Genomic DNA, 22,343 nt, shown 5'->3' with positions numbered 1-22,343 from the left:
AATAATGCACAATTCGTTCCCCCTTGCGACATGAAGTTAATTAAATACCGTTGTAAATTACAAAAAAGACAAGAATATTTTTTCTAACATTCTGGTTATTCCACCATTCTTCTCAAGATCACCGCAACGTCTTTCCATTCTCAATCGAAATTAAAGTAAAACACAAACGTTTAATTTTGTTCTTTTAGTATTTTATCGAGTTTCCGAATAAATTTTCTTTTTATACATGCTTGTTTCATTTTACATCATTTTTTAAAAAAAATCTTTCTTTACTTAATGTTTTTATTTATTTTTTGGAGTAGCATCTCCACTAATTTTAGCTGCGAGACGCCTCTGATCAGTGCACTAATTTACTGGGGTAATTACTTACATACACGTAAAGTATCCATTGTACATGCACGTGCTAAGGAAAATGTACGATTCTCATACTCTAAGGCTACAAAGGCAAATGAATGAGAAACTATGTGCACTAACAATAGCCTCACAGTAAACTTACTCTCATATGAAGTTCGCTGTGAAGTACCAAGAACAATTCGTGAACAATAATAGCATTCAAAATATAGCAGTAAAATCAATCCTGGCCTCCACTATCCACAATTTAACCTTTTTCTTGCTCAAAAAGGAGTGACCCTTGGAATCTTGACAGTACTTGACTACGTCAGTTGCTTATTAAGGCACTAGGAGACAATGAAAACAGTGTGAAAAAAATCGAAATAATTTTTGCATACCAACTCCTCGTACTCAAAAGCAGAATTTCTGAATAAATAATAATTATATTTGGTTGAATTACATTTAGTAAATTTCATTGTAGATTAAAATAAAAAGTAAAAATCCAGTTATGTAAATTGCGAGCGTTTAACCATTTCTGAAAAGGGAAATGTATCTCTTTTGAAAACCTGTTGTTACATATTAGATCACAGCGAGTTGTTGCAGATGTGCTATATAGAATATGGCTCTCAGCACTATGCGACTTAAATTTTGACGTCATCAGTCTCCTAGAACTTAGAACTAATTAAACCTAACTAACATAAGGACATCACACACGTCCATGCCCGAGGCAGGAGTCGAAACTGCGACCGTAGCGTTCGCTCGGTTCCAGACTGTAGCGCCTAGAACCGCTATATAGAATATGAAAAAACCTAACTCATAACCAGTTTAATGACGTTAACAGCAAACCGCCATGCCTATGTGCCAAGGCATTTTGAGAGCTTATTTCCAAGCCTATAGTGTAAGGCCATAGAGACCTCTAGTTTCAACTGGAACGAGGTTGTGTCTAGTTTAGTGGCAACGTTAGCATCCTGTATGGATAGGTATGCATCTCACTTTGTCAGATAATATGGGAACGTGTATTCTTCGGTACTACAGATGACAAATATTATTTGACGTTATGAAGCTTTGCGATTCTTAATTTTATTTTGAAAGGAAAGAAAGCACATGATGCGAAAGAGCAATTCCTCCCCTCTACGGCGAAACGTAGTGCCGGTAGCTGGTAGGTACGTATTACCAAAGGCGCAGTACTACTTATAAACTGTCAGTGTCAGTTGCTACATTGATCTTTTGTTGAAGACCGCACTAGAGTTTTACTTACGGTAAATAACAAATTCCCCGAAGTTTGTGCAGCACAAATACAAGTATAAGAGTAGAGATGCGCTGTTGAATAATGTGTGCTCTACAAGGGTAGGTCACGAGTGGTAGCAAGTGCAGATCAAAAGAGAAATGTGTGCCGAAGATGCATCGTACCTGAGAGCGCTGAACCAAGCGGCTGGCGTACCAGTCCTGCAGCTTGAAAGAGACTGTATTGTTAGCGACGTCAAAGGAGCTGCTCTGAGTGACCGCTGCCTTTGATGTCACGTCGGCCGTAGCGGCAGTTTACTTTCGGAGTGCGAGTTGATTCGGAACGAGGCTGTACTCCGACGTCCACTTTCTTGCGTTAACAGACTGAAACCTAGTATTTCATAGTAACCTCTGTATAATCCCCCCCACCACCACTAGTCCAGCTTTTAATAGAGGCCAGTGTTAATTGAGATTCAGCTAGTTGGAGTATAGTGTCATAGTATCCAAATACCGCATGAAACCTATCGTCTATTTGACACACCCATAGACTACCGGCCTATACATGAAAAACAGCCAGGTTTAATAAATAGGTAATTATAACCTATAATCATACCTGTTACCTTGTGTGATCAGCTAAAACTGTATGTACACAGCTTTCACTGACTTACAGTTAACTGAAGCTTTCTCCAATGTTTGATGCTCTCTCGCAGACATTAACTTACCCTCCAAGCTTTGAAGCTTGTTAGTCACTAAAATTGTGTATCTAGCTGTGCCGGCTGCCTCGGTAGTTCTTAATTACCTATCTGCATTTACGAGGCTTGACACTAAGTCTCATGACTGAGTATTCTAGCAATCTGCACCGATCAGTGTACAGATCAGTTCACAAAATCAGTAAAACGAATAATAATAATAATAAAAATCCATATAAAGAGCTAAAGTTGCTCTCTCTGGCTCAAAACGTGTTCATTATTCAGGAACATACAGTTTCTCTATCTAGGCAGCAATCATAAAAAGTTCAGGTACTAACAAGTTTAAGATGAGGTTGAAGGACTTATTAGTGGCTAACTTCCTCCGACGAGTTGCTTAGTAGAACCAGTTGACGTATGTATATTTATGGTCACATCACACAATTGCAGTACTATGTCATATTCGGTTTCCAAGAACTGTAAGAGCAATAACATAATCACCTCATGTCTGTGTTTTACATATATTTTTCATTTCACGCTGTTAAGCGACGAGTGGCCTCTGGTCACAGTCTTGTCAGTTACCGAGGTATTCGTATAAAACTTCACTTCTTGAAATAGAGCTACAGCGATGTTAATACTACTATCGTAGTTGTCTAATAGACGAATTTATCCGCATTTCACTATCCGAAATCCCATAAGTAGTTCCATAGAAGTCATCAGCACTTGGGGGTTGGGATTTGTGTCTTTTTCGCACTTGCCATGTCCTATTAAGATGTTTGCCTTGCGAACGACATACACATAATCTCGAAGTACCGCACGGAGAAGGACTTTCTAAGAGTAATTGGAAATATACTGATTACAAGACTTATTTCACTGCGATGAAAACAACTTCTATTTAGGAAAACGCTTTCCCCTGAGATACCTGACAGTCGCCACGGGAGTGAACATAATTTACCCTATAGAAATTAAGTACTGTCTACAATTGAAGTCAATGGAGACTAGAATTTGATTACTCTACACTGCACGAATGAAGAGTAAACAACAGCAGGGGCAGAACTCCAAAAATGGTTGAACTGGCTCTAAGCATTATGGGACTTAACATCTGAGGTCATCAGTACCCTAGAACTTAGAACTACTTAAACCTAACTAACCTAAAGTCATCACACACATCCATGCCCGAGGCAGGATTCGAACCTGCGACGGTAGCAGTCGCCCGGTTTCAGACGAAAGTTGGCATTGTGGAACACCTTGACAGGAAGAAGAGGAAGACACTAGCCAGTCAAAGGATGTGCTATTAAGATTTCTATATATGATGCCAATGACAGTGAAGTATCAAAATGAGGCAACCGATCCGAAGGTAGTTTCAATAAATTAAAAATAAGTAATAAATGAAATAAATTTAAAAGTCTGTGATGGTTTAACAGGGCCATTTGTGCTTTGTTCCTCCTCTCCGTTCTCCTCACGAGGAAGTCATAGCATAGTATTAAATTAGGCTGTCAATTATGTAAAACTGGCACTCAGTTAAAAAGTAAGCAATAAAATTAACTTTACCTTCACTTCAATACACACCGATGTCAATGATATCCATTACTTACTTGAAAGTCAAAGATATCTGCATACACGTACATACGTCAGTACTTAACTAGTGTAATACTGAAATGCGGTAGTCAATTGCATAAAAAGGTGTCAATTTGCTTGTTTCTATCAAAGTCAAAAGTCAAAGCTGTTTATGTGAAACGGCTTACATACATACATACACACACACACACACACACACACACACACACAAACGAGCGTGACCGCGGCCGCGCACGCACTCACGCACGCACACACAATACATAATGTACAACCTCCGTAAATATTGTATTATCTCGTGATTTAAATTTCCGTCTCACAAAGCGGTTCCTACTCAGTGGATATACGTTCATTTAATACACATTCTACTCCGTCTTCAACACCTTTTCAACCGTTCGTCTACTACAAACTGTAGTTTGTTGAGATTTGAGTAAATAGTTGAGACAAATCCATTAGACAGCCACTTCTGACTTCAGTGTCTACCTTACTAAAATCGAAATGTCACTGAACTGCATTTCTCAGGTAAACTCTATACAATATGAATAATTCATCCTTGATGTAAAAATCGAGTTTCTCATACAGGAACAGCAACAGTTCATTGTACGAAATACCATAATGCCTGCTGCACACTTGAAAAGCAATAAAGTGTTCAGATTCTGTAAAGCACTCTCTCTTAAGCAATTGTATTATTTTTGCATTTACTTTTGAAAAACTCTTTATATTACTTATTACTTTATATGTGAGAAGTTCACACTCTTTTGAATGAAACACGAGCCCCTGCTATCTCCTTTCAGAGATATATTAATAATATCTCTTATAGCTGCATTGTGTGATACTTTGTGAATAGAAAGTGATTTTGTTCTACTACACACAAAAAAATTACGTGTCAGTATTTTCCGACGTATTCTGAAATTTATCATGTTGAGAAAGTGAAGTTCAGCAGGAATGAAGGTTGAGAAACTTGGTAGCAGATATTTCTTGCACACTTTCAAATGAACAACCATCGTCGCTCCAAATTTGGTGTTGACAGTTCTCGTGCTCAGTATCCGATGATGCTGCTCCTTCTGAGAGCCTTCCAGTTATTCTCGGCGATTTGATTTATGTAATATGGAATCCCAGTTTCCAGTAATACAACAAGTAATTGACAAAGCAGAACAAATAGATTCTATTAATATTATGTAGATCTTGTTGTACTTACAGCCTATGGAGATGGCGACTGGAGTGATGATGGTGTGTGTGTGTGTGTGTGTGTGTTTGTGTGTGTGTGTGTGTGTGTGGTTTGAGGTTTTCGGGCGCTAAACAGCGTGGCCATCAGCGCCCAGTGATGATGGTGGTGGTGACTCTGACAGTGCAGCATCAACTGCAGGCTACTAGAGTGTACCTTCCAGCTTAAGTAGTGTGTAAGTTTAGGGACTGATGACCTTAGCAGTTAAGTCCCATAGGATTTCACACACATTTTTTGTACCTTCCAGCTTTTCTAACACGCCACCATAGTGAGTCGAAAAGCTAAAATGTGGTTACTAAGCATTAATCAACAAGTTTTCTACGTTGTTTTTGACACAACATCATATTTCCGGGTTTCGCAAGGACCATGATACATGCTCTGAGACACCCAGGAATTCAGTCTCTGCACAGGGAAGAAATAAGCGGAAATTGCATCTCCGTCGCCGTTTTAAACAATTGCAAGGAACACAACCCATGCTGTGAGATGCCCGGAACGTCAGTATTTCGAAACAATGAACAGATAAGCGGATCTCGCATCTCTGTGCCACAGTGTCTGTGATAAAGGAAAACTGCAGTAAAAAATTGTTTTTCCATCCTTGTAAGCTGCACACATACTGATGAAAGGTACTGTGCGTCTTAACTCACTGTAAAACAAGGTCAGCAGTAGCTTGTCACCTCCTGAAATAAGATAGCAGCTCCCCCTATTCCTTCCAGGTAGACATACTTGCTTGTGTGGCCATGCTGTTATAGCGTGAACTGTTTTCACACTGGAGAAATAGACTTTTTGAGGATGGCTCTCAACTGATGAAATATTCTCACACGCAACTTCCTACTCTGCAACTGAGTAGTTTACTTTGTTCTCTAGAACCACTATAAGATCAAACAATAATTAATGCTTCGCGAAGTTCCTATTTAAAAGATATTTTTTCTTTATCATGTGAATTATAGCCCACCGCTTCTCAACCTAGCAGGGATGCTAATAGTTCCACACATTCTATGCGTGTATCCGATTATGTGAAGACTGTTTTCAAATTGCCAACTTCAAATGCATTTTCGTTTTCTCGCATACCAATATGTATGCCATCATCTCTCGACAACGATTCACCACTTTTATTTAATGCAAGTTAGTGTGAGTTTCATGGCTTTTGAGAGAGATAGCTTTGCTTATGAGCATTGCTAGCCTTGATAACTTTACCATAATTTTGAAGATCTTGTTTTGTGAAACTCGTTTTGGGAGTTCTAATTTTAAACACGAGATTATAGAATCCCCTGGATCATCTGTCCTCTAGACAGTTACTTGCAAATTACCAGTCATCGACACTTTGTCTATAGGATAAAACCTGATGGCTAATGCATTCTGTCTACTGGTTTAATAAAAAATTATGTTGCCAATATACCGCCCGTCTCTGGCATGGTTTTCAGTCCTCTTAAAACCTCCCTCGTCATATTCATCATCATCATCTTCTTGTTCTTCTTCTGATTTCACAAATAATGTGTTGTCTTTGGCTTTTTCTTCTCCATCTTGAACTGTCTTATTCTCCTTTCTCGGTTAGAAACAGTTCGAAATATTCCTTCCAGTGCAGAATTTTCTTCAGCTTGTCTTTTTCATAGCAATGTCAGTTTACTGAGAATATTTAGTGGAGATTTCGAAACATGACTTTTAAGACTAGTCTTTCGTCCAATGGAATTGACAAACGTGTTGAAAGAAGAACTCTTAGCCAACAACTTAACCAATTACTAGCAAATGTCTCAGTTTATACCACCGCTCGAACTTATTACGATAACACCCAATACTTAAATCATCATTTTGCTAATACTCAGAATTAATACGCATTCTCACTTTATGCTGATTTACGAATTTCCACGAAGGCATCAAAAATAATATAAGGATTTCCCTGATCACTGAATACATACCTCACGTAACGTTCTTCTTGTCTCAAAAGAATAATTTCATTATCATTGGCTCTAACTAACTGTTTCGGAATTTGGCTATATGCTCGACATAGTTAAAAGCTGCATGTTCCATAATGCCGGAGCACAGAATAGTATGCCTTCTTATGGTCTTGTTAATCACCAGTAATATTGTAGGAAATAATGAGTGAAAACAGTAGCGCTTTTTAGGTGATATTACATCCTCCTTACTTGAAAATGTGGAATATTCAATGTTATTCAACTTTTCAAACACTTGTGCTACACATTTATACCTGTACAGCTGACGTGTATATGCATACACCTCAGACTATTTTCATGGAGGATCAGGTTAATAATCAAATTTTGTTTCCTCCAATTGGAAGGACCAGATACAATGTATCTAATTCCATCTGGAGATACATCGCCATATTAGCACTTTTGTGGCTGTTGGCTGTAACACAGCTTGATCAGTAGTCGAACTGATTAGGACTTGAACTCCATACATCTTTAACCAAACCTTTCTGCAATGGTTTATAAGGGCATTCCATAGATTTCAGTACATCCATCGTGAAGTGGAATTCGAACAACAAAGAAGAAGAAGAAGAAGCCGGGCGGACCTCTCAGTAATCGTGATATTAACAACTTAGCTGTATAATTTCATACAGCTGTCTACTCACGTTGTGGGTTGGGAACAAAGTTCATGGAACAGCTAGAAAGAGGTGATACAAGGAACATGACATAAGTTAGGGATGCACGCAGACAGTATGTCCTGCAGCTGCATTCTGGCAGAAAGGGCATGGCGTAGAAGGAAGGCAAAAGGTGTTAAGCTCGCAAGGAACCCCTTGAGTGCGAAGTCGCAACTTCAGTCTTTGGTAAGGCTCATTTGAAAGTATTGTATTAAGAATTATGACAGGAAAAATATTAGCTGCTAATGACTAACCATGTGCATCAGGAGGGCGATGGAAAATAACAGTCCAGGAGGTGCAGAGATTAACCTTCTGAGGCATGAATGCATTACACTTTACAAAATGGATATAATCGACATTGAAGAAATGTTCAAAACAAACCATTAAATTGAAACTTCCTGGCAGATTAAAACTGTGTGCCGGACCGAGACTCGAACTCGGGACCTTTGCCTTTCGCGGACAAGTGCTCTACCAACTGAGCTACCCAAGCACGACTAACGCCCCGTCCTCACAGCTTTACTTCTGCCAGTACCTCGTCTCCTACGAGGTAGTATGGTGCCCTGGTTTCTCTGGTGTGGTGTTCGATGAAGTGAGCCATTCTTTCCTGAACTCCATGATGGATCCCTTCTAAGCTGCTTTTTCTCGTTTCATCAACCACATTCTCCATAGTGCCTCGTCATCGGTGATGATCAATGGTACGGTAGAGGGACAAAACCCCACCTTACATTCAGTGTGACAGGGCTGTCCTTTCTCAATGATTCTCTTTGCAAAAGCGACAGAGCCGCTTCTATGTGGGCTGGAACAACATATTTTGGTGATCACTCTGAGGACACACATCCCAATCCCACGTTTATGTGGCTTATCTCGTTCTGAGGAGGAGATTCGGATGGCACTAGGATGGAATGAGCGGTATGGGATTGCGACAGGCAGCAACGTGAATACATTTCATGCAATTTTTTAAAGTTTTGGGTCAATTTATTACATGGAGAGCAATTTTTTACATTATTGCTGTTCCATAGACCAGTTTATTACATATCAGCTATTACATGGAGGGCAATTTCTGTGACTAGTTCTGTTTTCTTAACCAATGACCTGTTCTGTTTCTTTTAATGGTGACCTGTTCCTCAAGGCGAATATCTTACACCATTTTACGTAAATGTCTTTGACTTTTACAGAAATAATGAAACTTGACACCTTTTACACCCAACTGACAGCCTCATCTTAGGTATTCTGAAGATCAAATATAGAAGTTTGTATCTATGCGCCAATATCTTTGGTCTTGGTGTGTATTCAAGTGGAAGTTATGCAGTTTTTAGTGCATATCTTTGAACTTGGTGTCATTTTACACAATTGACAGCTGCATTTTAATACTACGGTGTGACTGCCTGGAGGACTGGAGAGATCGAGTTTGGAGGAGTACAATGCACAGCTGATCTAGTTACACCATCTTGCATTTTGATTGGATGGAGAGAAGAGTTGGAGGGTAAAAGAGGGCTGTGACTTGATGATGAAGGCACTGATAACAGTGATGACATCACTGATAAGGTGGACCTGACTTGTGACGTCATTGCGCCTGCCTATATGACCAGCGAGGCTCTTCTAGGGCACTAGTCGCATGGTAACTGTTCTGGAATCCTCATGTCTTCTTACTTACGTCATCCCATGATGACCTCTAAATGTTTCAGCGGTTGTCTGAATTAATTGGTCTCCAGCATTCAATTTTTCTGTATGTATATGTCTATACCAGGAGTTTCTCGTTTCTTTAATATGACACCCAGAAAAGTGTGTTAAATCATTTCACTTACATTCCAGTTTGAAAATGAATAAGTTGGTCAATAAGGAGATCTAATTTTAACTGCCAAACATCCTTATCATTTAAACAAGTCACTTGAATTGGTGCCCTGCGCCAAGCGCATGTTTGATGAAGATCCTGTACAATTTATTAATGACATGTTTAATGAGAATGTACAGTTCATGTTTCTGCCAAATCCCTTTCTCTTGACAAGGCCAGAGATCGCAAACTTTTGTTCATCTACGTAACATTGTTTTTAAAGGTTTAATAACGTCATGGTGTGCCATCAGACTAATAGTAGAACTAAATTTTGTTTATTTTGTGCATGTTTAGGCATATGATTGCATGCATATTTTAAGGTTTGGTAGTATTTGGAAATACGGTCTCTGCTGATTTATGAGTAAAAAAGCTACATACTTCCATATTACTAATACTTGTTTGCAACCAGAAATAGATCTTTCATACAACAATAAAAATAAGCATTTTAGTGTTTCTGAAGGAAAGAAAAAATAATGTAATCCGATATCAAATAATTTATTTTAGTTTCATACTTCATAACTTTTAGCAGAATGCAAACTGAACTCGAGTAATCTGACAAATAGTTTCTTAAAGATATATTGATATTGCTTAGTTCAGAAATTTATAATCCACAGGCATAGGTAGATGAAAATATTGTCAAGATAACAACACCAACTTCACTAGGCATCTATATGTTCTGGAATAGAATTCCACGTTTCTATAACTATAATGTCGTCACTTTTTCTCATATTACCTGATAGTATTTCTAATTCGTTTACTTCCAATTCATATCTTATTTCGAAGAACTTTCCACTCCATGTTGAACTAGACTGGAAATAAGTCAGTGACATTTCAATTCCTTCAGTATCCAGTCACATCTCGATACACAATCAATTTTAATGTTTCCGATAACACTCTGAACTGAGAAAATCTCGATGAAAGTTCTTCGAATGAAGAATTTACTACCGAAGAAAATTTTGGTATTTGGAAACAACACCGTTACTAAGAATCTGCAGTTTACCCTTTTCAAAAGCGCGAATAAGACCTATCATAACAATGAGTGTTTTATTTGTGCTTTGAAGCGTTAGATTCAGTTAATTTAAATGCTGACGCATGTCCATAAGAAAAATCAATTTTTTAAGCAACATTACATCAACGAACTGTAAAGGTTGTGCAAGTTTTCATTCATTTTGTAAGAAAAGCCTTATTTCTTTCCAACAACTCACAACTCTTTTAATTACTTTAACGTGGCTCAACCACAGAATGTTGTTACACAACAGTAAACCATGGTACACCGAGCTGACTCCATCTTACAAGGCTTCGAACTTTGTTTTGTAAGAAGCTTGTGACGATACAAGGTTCACTATTTTTGTGGCTGTAGTCAGTTTATTATCGAAGGAAGAGAAACCTCTCTTACCACACAAGCATGTTGATCTATTATGCAGTGCTATTCAAGAATAGAACGTCCAGTAGGTGCTTGGCACAAATTAATGAAACTATATTTTTGACCATCCAAGTGGGAGCGCTATCAGTAATTATCGAAACAATTTTGCTTCAATCTTTTTCTTTTTTAATAAGAGAATTTTTAACAACCGCACAAATATATTTGCCGTTAGTAGTTGCCGGCTGCGGTATTATCGCAGTCAATTCTTCTTTGATGTCATTCACAGCACAATATCGAGCCAACACAGCTACGCCGCCAGTTTTAATTTCATCTATACTTTCGTCAGGGCACAGAAAAATGTAAGGAGAAGACCAGATGTCACTTTTTTGTTGTTTTTGTACTTTTTCCGACAGCCTTAGGATTCTGTCTTTTATTGTATTTCTAGATTAGGAGGTATCGTCGACGTGCTCAATTATCTGGCCTTTATTTTTAAAACATTCAAAAAAATGATGTGACCTATACTCACCAGGCTTCCTTCAAAAGTTTTACCATGCCGGACAATGATGCATGCAGCCGAGAAACTTGCGTCACTAATATGACGATCCTGGCTAATCATAGACAATGACTGTCTATTAAAGTTTTTAATAGAACATGAAATGAATTACTTTTGATGTGTTTCGCTTTTTTGACAAAGAGGTTTATTTCATAATGCCGTTTTACAGATGATGTTCTACGTACCACTGTCCCGGAACGTGAGGCACACACCGCTTTATTGCCGTTATTAATCATGCCTTCTTTCTCAGTCCCCCTCGTCTGAAATTCTGTTACACTTATCATACACCTCTTGTTTCATTGTCAAACCAGCCAAATTTAATCATACTCAGAAGTTTAAAAATGGTACTAACTATGTGTAATTGCAGCGCACGATGTAAGTGCACAACAAACAAAAAGAAACAGGCGAACACTGTTCGTCTGGGACAGTTTGGCAGAATGGCACTTGTTGGTAGAAATCGGAAGTCGTCGTTGTTGTAATAGACGGCAATCTATGCGATGTAACAGTCGATAACGGTGTATTACTACTAATACATTTGAGTACAGCGTGGCTCACAGTGAGTGAGCGTGAGCAAAGATTTTTCATTTACAACTTCTATCACGCCTCAGCACCAATAGCGGGACTTCACTGTGAGCTTCGGTACTGTAATTACAAATGCTGAAGAAAATTATTTCCGTTAGGTAGGCCTACCTAAATACCACATTAAATACCGTGCCCAAATTATTTGGCGGGGTGTCACAGATGGCACGCGTGCCATTGGTTCATCATCTGTAGACTAGGCATATAAAGCAATTACCACGTACTTTTACGTGTTGCTTTCTGTTTGATGCTCTTTGTTTCATTATATGTCATTCTATTCTGCATTGTTCGTCTGCGTTATTAAGCTTTGATTATTATGTTGGTGTGTTTTAGCTACATAATAATTTTCGAGTAGAGAGATTCCTGAAGATACACCATGCCAATGAAATACAGAACGTTTTTTCTCTATTGCAAGACAGGAATTACAAGTTAGCTCTGAATAGCACTCGATCGCAAATGCAAATGGGACCTTTGCTCGGACAAGGCACGAGCACATACGACACGATCTCATTTGGATTTATTGGAGAGACTGATAAGAAAAAAGAAAAAAAAAAGGTAGAAGGTGCTGTCAATGACTTACGCACTGAACATGCGACGTTGGCTAAGAGACTATAGAAATTATCTAGGGGCTTAAGAGTGCCCTCCAAACATAGGTGAAAGGAAGGATTGAAGAGAAGACGCAGCTAATGAACGCCATTCTGGCACCAATAGAAATTGCTGCAGTCGAAGTAAACATGCGATGCAACGGCGGGAATTGGTTTATTAACAGGCCGTGGAATGTATAGGCAATAGAACTCATCAAATTTAAACAGCACACTCGAGGCGCTTATGGAACTCCACCCCAATACATCGAAAAAAAAAAAATTGACCGACGGTTAAATTAAAAGCACCATAAAATCTGAATATACTAGTGGGAGAAGCCTCAGAATTTGCCAAAACGGTAGTTTACAATACAGTACAGTCACTATCTTAATTAGGCAACGAGTGGATCATAGCAGAATAACAACAATAGCTGTTATTTAACTTAAGTACAGTAACTGCGACGTACGACGCATCCTCTCCTAATTTTTAAAATTTTAGCTTTAAACCTCTTGATAACTTGAACGTGGGTGAGTCACTCAAAAAATGCTTGCCGATAAAACTGATATAATGAAGGTCATATAAAGACACTATTGAGTACCGGTAGACACTTCAGATTCGTTTTGTACGTTTATTTGCAATTTTGCGCTCATAGCAATGCCTGACTCAGTCTGGCCGAGAAACAAGTACCTTTCTTAAATATTAGGTAGCATTTCACGCACAGTACAGATCAGTAATGTTGAATACAGTAGGACTGTAACGCTCATTGTTATTAGAACGCCGCAGACACTCTACAGTGCAGTTTACACGCTACAAAACAACTTACAGAGCAGTAAAATACACGCAATAATTTATCCACACTGATCACTAGAACATTATGATCACCCACATAATAGCCGGTACGTCCACTCTTGGCACGTATAACAGCGACGACGACTTAATAGCCTTGGTACGTCACTGAAGGTAGATGACACCCCATCTGCACACGCAAGTCACCTAGTTCCCGCAAATTCCGGTGAGGGGGACGATGAGGTTTGACGCCACGCTCAATCACATACCATATGTGTTCAATAGGGTTCAAATATGGCGAGTTGGGGCGGGGGGGGGGGGGGGGAGGGGGGCAGTACGTAACCAGTGCACGATACTCCTTGGCCTTCATGGTTCCCCGCACGAGCTCCACTGGACCCATGAATCCCCATTTGAATTTTCCCCAGAACACAATGGAACCATCGCCAGCTTGTCTCCGTCCCGCACTCTCCCATTGGCTTGATGAATAGGGTATCAGGACTCATCAGACCATGCAATGCTCTGCCACTGCTCCAAGGTACACTGCCGAGGGTCACGTGCCCGTTTCAGTCGTAGTTGCCGAAGTCGTGATGTTAACATTGGCACATGCATGGGTCATCGGGTGCGGAGGCCCATCATTATTAGGAGTATTCGGTTCACTATGTGTCCATACATACTTGTACTCTGCCCAGCATTAAACACTAATGCTAGTTCCGCCACAGTTCGCCGCCTGACCTGTTTTACCAGTCTGCCCAGCCTACGACGCCCGACATCTGTAATGGCGGGGTGGCCGCCCAACCCCACGACGTCTGGACGTGGTTTCACCTTGGTTACGCCACATGGTGAAGACACTCACCACAGCACTCCTCGAACACCCGCCAAGTCATGTAGTTTTCGAAATGATCGTGCCGAGTCTCCAGACCATCACAATCTGTCCTAGGTCGAACTCAGATAGATCGCGCACGTTTCCCATTCTACACACAGACAGCACTCTCATTGATACTACACGCATCGAACGTATGACTGAGTAGCAGTCATTCCACGGCAGGCGACACTGCTATCGCGTATACGGGTTTATATCGATAACAGTTCGATGGTCATAATGTTCTGGCTGATCAGTAACCTGATGAATGTGAATGAAAATAATTACGTATGTTTGATTATAAAAGTAAGCAATATTATTGAGGAAAATTCAACTACTCTGCCTAAAGAATCTTTGAACGTAAGTAAAACTTTACCACATAGATTGCTTCAGAATACTGGGTGGTTATAATTAAACTTGTGCCACTGGAGAGGACGCCGTGGAAAAAGAGTGATAGTAGGACATTGAAACTTTGTGGAGTCCGCCGCTCGTGGTCTCGCGGTAGCATTCTCGCTTCCCGAGCACGGGGTCCCGGGTTCGATTCCCGGCGGGGTCAGGGCTTTTCACCTGCCTCGAGATGACTGGGTGTTTGTGTTGTCCTCATCATTTCATCATCATCCAGGAAAGTGGCGAAATTGGACTGAGCAAAGGTTGGGAAATTGTATGGGCGCTGATAACCACGCAGTTGAGCGCCCCACAAACCAAACATCATCATCATCATCAACTTTGTGGAAACATTTATAAGGATATGCAGAAGAGAAATAACGAGTAAACCTTTGAAAGGAAGATATACTAATTTCTACATGAGAGGTTAACATTATCAACTTCGTATCATGTTTACGTTCTAGGTTAGAAACGTTATTCAGTGTGGCGACCATATGTATTCACTACTGCCTGAACTGCACGTGACATACAGTTTCAAAATAGTACGCAAAATTTTTCGAACGGTGGACCACGGAATCATGAGCTGTCATAACACAGTTCCTGGACTGCTTGAAGCTCGCACACTGCGCCCTGCAAGCTAACCAATGGCAACAGTAACTTCTTCAGCAATTTGTGGTGCAATCGGCCGCTAGCCTTTTTCATAAGCAATTTCGAATTCTTCAGTTGATTTGAACTTCCCAATGATGTTCTTCAACCCCAGTGGAAAAAGAAGACCTCTTCGTATTCCTTTAATGCATCGATACTCTCGAAGAGCAACAGCACTGTGCTGCTGTTTTGATAAAACAGCTTTACGAGTAAAACCCTGGTCACATTGTCCAGACACATATTGACTGATTGCAACTGTAACGCACAATGATACCTATGTTTCAACCGTACGTCGCACAGTCTGCACATCACTCCTCTATAGCTGGATACCAATACGTTAAGTAGTTTTCCGTCTGCACTGGCTCAAGTAGCGCAAGTTCAATTACAACACACTATATAATATTTACGGGCAACAGTTTTTGGTCAGTTATCTCAATAAATGAAACAGTTTAAATATAATATTTCACATTTATTTAACATCAGTAGAGATTTTAGAGGAAAACTTGTGGGGCGGCTGGTTGAAATTTATTTGTTGTTAATAATAGTGTAGAATGTAATGTAACTGCAGAAATATTTTCCCGGCCGCTTAACCATATGTGGGGCGGCGGGTGGAATTAATTGTTATATAAATGTTCCTATTAATTATGCTGTCTTTTGTCGTTCTCAACACTGGCTCTCTAACTACAATATTGGCAACCTGAAAGTTATTAACAAAACGTGAAGCCTGTAACTAGAATTCCTAGTGCCCACTTCATCTGAGAAATACACTTATAGCTACAGCTTATAGCTCTGAGGAATTAGGAGATTGTCTGGGATTCATAATCAAAAAACCATCCTGTAAAAACGTTCGCTATATTCTGAAAGTCACAGATAAAAAAAAAAGGAATCCACACAATCCAACTACCAGAGCAATTCAGAGTCTAATGCACTGATGCAACTATAACTGTCCAAATTAAATGTTTAAGTGAATGCTCGCCATAATTTGATGATAATGTTCATCAAACGCCACGGTAAATAATGGTAGAATGTCTGTCCCGCGGTGGCACGTGAAAATACGACACACGCAAACTGAAGATATATCATTAAAGTCATCCCAGAATTTACACTTCACTCGAAAATGATTTCAATGTTACGCGTATCCCGAGTAACTTATTACGGCATCCGTGGCTGTTTATAGCAATGATACCGACGCGACGCGACTCCCGGCACAGATAGTGTGCTAATCTGCGTCTGGAGAGAACTGGGGCCTTCTTCTCTAGCGCGGCGTTCTTATACAGGGTGTTACAAAAAGGTACGGCCAAATTTTCAGGAAACATTCCTCACACACAAAGAAAGAAAATATGTTATGTGGACATGTGTCCGGAATCGCTTACTTTCCATGATAGAGCTCATTTTATTACTTCTCTTCAAACCACATTAATCATGAAATGGAAACACACAGCAACAGAACGTACCAGCGTGACTTCAAACACTTTTTTACAGGAAATGTTCAAAATGTCCTGCGTTAGCGAGGATACATGCATCCATCCTCCGTCGCATGGAGTCCCTGATGCGCTGATGCAGCCCTGGAGAATGGCGTATTGTATCACAGCCGTCCACAATATGAGCACGAAGAGTCTCTACATTTGGTACCGGGGTTGCGTAGACGAGAGCTTTCAAATGCCCCCATAAATGAAAGTCAAGAGGGTTGAGGTCAGGAGAGCGTGGAGGCCATGGAATTGGTCCGCCTCTACCAATCCATCGGTCACTGGATCTGTTGTTGAGAAGCGTACGAACACTTTGACTGAAATGTGCAGGAGCTCCATCGTGCATGAACCACATGTGTGTCGTACTTGTAAAGGTTCAAAATGGTTCAAATGGCTCTGAGCACTATGGGACTCAACTGCTGAGGTCATTAGTCCCCTAGAACGTAGAACTAGTTAAACCTAACTAACCTAAGGACATCACAAACATCCACGCCCGAGGCAGGATTCGAACCTGCGACCGTAGCGGTCTTGCAGTTCCAGACTGCAGCGCCTTTAACAGCACGGCCACTTCGGCCGGCCAAACACAAGGGATAGCTTCCTGATACGCTAATATGACATTGTGTGCTTATAATAGAAATGATCTAGTTGAACACTGTATTGTTGAATAGTTATTAAATAGTTCCTAAGAAAAAAATGTGTGCCTCATGCGGTTATAACTACACTACACAAGTGAATTAAAGGATAACTTTTTCGAAGCCTCGTAATTACCTTCTATCGCGATGCATAATTTCGAAATTTGGCTTGGTGGTGTGTACAACCTTCCTCTGTAATGATGTAAAAACTTGGCGCCCTGAAACAATACCCTCGGCCCGATGCCACTAGAAACAGGAAGGTGTCGACACATGCAAAAGCAGGGCCATAGATCAGAAGTTCATGTGACGGGTAAGGTGGGTTAATGATGTCACATTGGCACCAAATTTCACTATAATTCTGCCCGACGCCACCGTGGGCGTATGACCCGATGGGAAGATCGTCACAGCTCCTCTTACCCACATTTTACTACTTCTTTTGGCGCTTCCGCAATAGGAGTCACAACAAACATGCTCAGTGTTGAAGTCACTTGGTTATTTTTGCGAACGACGGAGGACACCATTCCAGAAACACTGCTCAGAATCAACAAGAGAAAGACTCACTGGGTCGCATAAAAGGTGTCAATGAAACCACACCTTTCTCGGGGGCGTTAATTACCACACATTTTGCGGCCGAAAACGACAGTTATCAGTGCACTGAACAAAAGGAAGACGTTCTTGACAATCTTTGATACTGCTGACACCCTCGGACGTTTCAGCATTTCTCTAAGGGTATTGTGGGACTGTTCCTATTGAAGATGTTCAGATACCTTTGGAGAGCACGAATTTTGCTCTCTTGTACAGGTTGGAACTACTAGGAGCCAGCCGGACGGGGTCGGCGAGCGGTTCTAGGCGCTACAGACTGGAACGGCGCGACCGCTACGGTCGCAGGTTCGAATCCTGCATCGGGCATGGATGTGTGTGATGTCCTTAGGTTAGTTAGGTTTAAGCAGTTCTAAGTTCTAGGGGGCTGATGACCTCAGAAGTTAAGTCCCATAGTGCTCAGAGCCATTTGAACCTTTTTTTTTTTAGGAGCCATTGGAAACCTTTTGACGATATTTGAACACGTTCCGAAGCAGAAAAGGATACTTATTTAATTTCGCACCTCTTATTTCGCGTCTTCCTGTGGCATGATCGAGGAGGGGTGCGACACGGACGCATACGTGAATAAAACGGCAAAGGGTTCCTCCCCCCTGTTCGGCATAACCAAAACTAGGCCACTGAATCGCACGTTTACAAGGTCGTTATTGTGTTGCAACGCAAAATACATTTTACAGTACCAGAGTTCTGACTTACTGATTCCCTGGAGGTGGGTTACAACTTGTTCATTACATTTATTTTCCAGCACTGTTGTAATCTTTTTTTACCGTTCGTCGTTTACGAACTGCAACGCTTACTCATTTGCGATACGTCCACAAATACCACAAGGCAATTATATTCTGCATCATATTGAAATAAACGCCAAAGGAATTTTGTATACGGTTCTGACAGCTAATCTATTACGGTTCATTTCTGAGGCCAACATTGCAAAGAGTATACATATTGTACGTTGAACGCACAATTCGTCTGTCTATTAGTCGGTTAATTATCGGTGAGTTGATACGGAAATTATGCATCCCTTGTCAGCGACATGTAAAGACGCTTCTTGCTAGCATAGCTCCCATTCCAAGCCATTCCTAAATTCTCAATATTTCGAAAAGCTTTTTAGTTCAAGAAAAGCCAATGATGAGTATGAAGTCAGAAGTTAATTTCATTACTGTTATCATCCTTACTATTACTTTCATTTTAGTGATGCTACGGTTGTGCTTGCAGGAAGCATTTAATGTTTTTTGGTCGTTTTAGAAGCAGCTGACCAAATACAGGTAATTATTTAGTTCTTTCCATGTCTAGGGAATAATTTAGAAGTTAATACCGGAAATCCACAAGTATTCATTGATAACATCAAAACAAATTTGTTTACGTTTACCCTATGTGGTAACAGACATCGAGTTGAATACTTTTATTATTTGCGCTTATCAAACACCCTTGTAAACCGCTAAAAACTACGGTAAACGTCAAATCAAAGGCCAGTAGATGATAATGTCTTTCATTAAATACCATGGTAATTATTATCAGGTAACTTGTTCGACTTTGTTGACGTCACCTATTTCAAGTAGGATCAGCAGTTTTCGTCGCAAGAATCTCAAATTCCAGCATTCCCCGTGCTCTAAGTTCACACTCTCGTACAATTAGTTTAAACTGAGTGTCCACTTCAACTACGTACAAAAATATTACACAGTTGGAAACAACACATCCATCTCAGCAGCCTTAGGATTAGCCGCCAAACAAAATTTGAAAGTCTGTGGGTTACCAGGGTCAGTAATCTAATTTACTGAAGACTGTGGTTTGCAGTGCTCTTTCTCGCCAGAAAGTATGTAGTTGACTTCCTGAACTCTCTACACTATAACTGTGATTTCGTCTATTGCACCAGGTAAGAATTTTGGCTAAGTTATCACTAGTTGTATTTCTGTACCTGTGGAATCATTTGATAACACCATGTTTAACACCTGACGTTGTGGTACTACTAAAATAATCTTTATAATAGTCAACGGAAGGTAGAAACTTCCTGGCAGATTAAAACTGTGTGCCGGACCGAGACTCTAACTCGGGAACTTTGCCTTTCGCGGGCAAGTGCTCTACCATCTGAGCTACCCAAGCACGACTCACGAACAGTCCTCACAGCTTTACTTCTGCCAGTGCCTCGTCTCCTACCTTCCAAACTTTACAGAAGCTCTCCTGCGAACCCTTCCGAACTCGCACTCCAGAAAGAAAGGATATTACTGAGACATGGCTTAGCCACAGCCTGGGGTATGTTTCCAGAATGAGATTTTCACTCTGCAACGGAGTGTGCGCTGATATGAAACTTCCTGGCAGATGGTAGAGCACTTGCCCGCGAAAGGCAAAGGTCCCGAGTTCCAGTCTCGGCCCGGCACACAGTTTTAATCTGCCAGGAAGTTTCATATCAGCGCACACTCCGCTCAGTAGTAAAGCCGCTTTATAAAAAGGGAGAAAGGGATAATGTAGACAATTTTAGACCTATTTCTATGCCATCAGTGTCTGCTGAAGTTATGGAAAAGCCTGTGTATAGAAGGGAGATTGATCATTATACACTCCTGGAAATTGAAATAAGAACACCATGAATTCATTGTCCCAGGAAGGGGAAACTTTATTGACACATTCCTGGGGTCAGATACATCACATGATCAAACTGACAGAACCACAGGCGCATAGACACAGGCAACAGAGCATGCACAATGTCGGCACTAGTACAGTGTATATCCACCTTTGGCAGCAATGCAGGCTGCTATTCTCCCATGGAGACGATCATAGAGATGCTGGATGTAGTCCTGTGGAATGGCTTGCCATGCCATTTCCACCTGGCGCGTCAGTTGGACCAGCGTTCGTGCTAGACGTGCAGACCGCGTGAGACGACGCTTCATCCAGTCCCAAACATGCTCAATGGGGGACAGATCCGGAGATCTTGCTGGCCAGGGTAGTTGACTTACACCTTCTAGAGCACGTTGGGTGGCACGGGATACATGCGGACGTGCATTGTCCTGTTGGAACAGCAAGTTCCCTTGCCGGTCTAGGAATGGTAGAACGATGGGTTCGATGACGGTTTGGATGTACCGTGCACTATTCAGTGTCCCCTCGACGATCACCAGTGGTGTACGGCCAGTGTAGGAGATCGCTCCCCACACCATGATGCCGGGTGTTGGCCCTGTGTGCCTCGGTCGTATGCAGTCCTGATTGTGGCGCTCACCTGCACGGCGCCAAACACGCATACGACCATCATTGGCACCAAGGCAGAAGCGACTCTCATCGCTGAAGACGACACGTCTCCATTCGTACCTCCATTCACGCCTGTCGCGACACAACTGGAGGTGGGCTGCACGATGTTGGGGCGTGAGCGGAAGACGGCCTAACGGTGTGCGGGACCGTAGCCCAGCTTCATGGAGACGGTTGCGAATGGTCCTCGCCGATACCCCAGGAGCAACAGTGTCCCTAATTTGCTGGGAAGTGGCGGTGCGGTCCCCTACGGCACTGCGTAGGATCCTACGGTCTTGGCGTGCATCCGTGCGTCGATGCGGTCCGATCCCAGGTCGACGGGCACGTGCACCTTCCGCAGACCACTGGCGACAACATCGATGTACTGTGGAGACCTCACGCCCCACGTGTTGAGCAATTCGGCGGTACGTCCACCCGGCCTCCCGCATGCCCACTATACGCCCTCGCTCAAAGTCCGTCAACTGCACATACGGTTCACGTCCACGCTGTCGCGGCATGCTACCAGTGTTAAAGACTGCGATGGAGCTCCGTATGCCACGGCAAACTGGCTGACACTGACGGCGGCGGTGCACAAATGCTGCGCAGCTAGCGCCATTCGACGGCCAACACCGCGGTTCCTGGTGTGTCCGCTGTGCCGTGCGTGTGATCGTTGCTTGTACAGCCCTCTCGCAGTGTCCGGAGCAAGTATGGTGGGTCTGACACACCGGTGTCAATGTGTTCTTTTTTCCATTTCCAGGAGTGTATATATCGCATCATATGCTACCAAATGTAGAGTTTGGCTTTCGAAGTCGTTTAACAAGTGAAAATGCTATATTCTCTTTTCTCTGTGAGGAACTAGATGGATTAAACAAAAGGTTTCGAACGCTAGGCATATTTTTTTTTGATTTAACTAAGGCGTTTAACTCTGTTGATGACAAAATATCGCTCCAGAAGTTGGACCATTATGGAATACTAGGATTAGCACACCATTGGTTCACCTCTTACTTTAACAGCAGAAAGCAAAAGGTTAATACTCACGGTGTTGAGAATGACTGTGATGTTGGGTCTGAGTGGGGTACTGTCAAATGTGGGATGAGCCAGGGATCAGTGTTGGGACCACTCCTATTCCTTATTTATATAAGTAATGTGCCCTCTAGTATTACAGGTGATTCTCAAATGTTTCTGTTTGCTGATGACACTAGTTTGGTAGTAAAGGACGTTGT

The sequence above is a fragment of the Schistocerca cancellata genome, chromosome 4 (assembly GCF_023864275.1).
Source record: "Schistocerca cancellata isolate TAMUIC-IGC-003103 chromosome 4, iqSchCanc2.1, whole genome shotgun sequence".
Taxonomy (NCBI): Eukaryota; Metazoa; Arthropoda; class Insecta; order Orthoptera; family Acrididae; genus Schistocerca; species Schistocerca cancellata.
This window is presented reverse-complemented; position numbering follows the sequence as displayed.